Source organism: Penaeus monodon, chromosome 29 (assembly GCF_015228065.2).
Source record: "Penaeus monodon isolate SGIC_2016 chromosome 29, NSTDA_Pmon_1, whole genome shotgun sequence".
Lineage (NCBI taxonomy): Eukaryota > Metazoa > Arthropoda > Malacostraca > Decapoda > Penaeidae > Penaeus > Penaeus monodon.
This window is the reverse complement of record NC_051414.1, coordinates 4195870-4196633: the sequence shown is the minus strand read 5'-3', so window position 1 is coordinate 4196633 and position 764 is coordinate 4195870.

Genomic DNA, 764 nt, shown 5'->3' with positions numbered 1-764 from the left:
CGGAATTGTAATCTTGATGAAGAGTTTAAGTGGAGTTTCCCGTAGATTTCGTTTATTAACCCTGAGTTGAGGCAAGTAATCCTCCTTATGCAAAGAACTCCCATATTAGGAATATCTGGTAATAATTGTTTGAAATATATATTTTAATTAGTAGTAAGATAGAAAAAAATATACAAGTCACACAACAGCGAACAGGCTAAAAAAAAAAAGAGAGAATGAAGAAAATGCAGAATAAAAAACCAAGTAAGTTTAAGGAAAATGGGGGGAAAAACAGGTGAAAGAGAGAGAGAGAAAAAAAAATTACTCACTCGTGCATCATACCAAGCACGGGTGACTCAGTGATTCTCCTATATTTATGAAAGCTGAAAGAAAACTGGCGTACTGTCAAGTGATTAACAGCTAACTCGTTATTTCACATGCTAACTGGTTGACTAAATCTCCGAGTGGCTGATCAGTTAACTGATTGATAGGTTAAGAGTGATAATATTATTTGGAAGTTTCCGGATTGGCGAATGACCGATTAGGAAACTTATTGGCTGGTTGATTAGAATGATTGGCAATTTAGCGCATGTTATATATCGTTTCAGACTTCCGTCACAGTTTCTTTTATTGAGTGGTGGCAGCTTTATTTCCCGTGATACAGCATCCTGGCTTCCAGTTCTGTTCGGGAGCCAGATATAACGAACAGGTTCGTGCCCCCCCCCCCCGCCCACCTCCCTAAGGTCAATTTTTTTTCGGATGCTGCATCAAAATTCCTCCCCAGA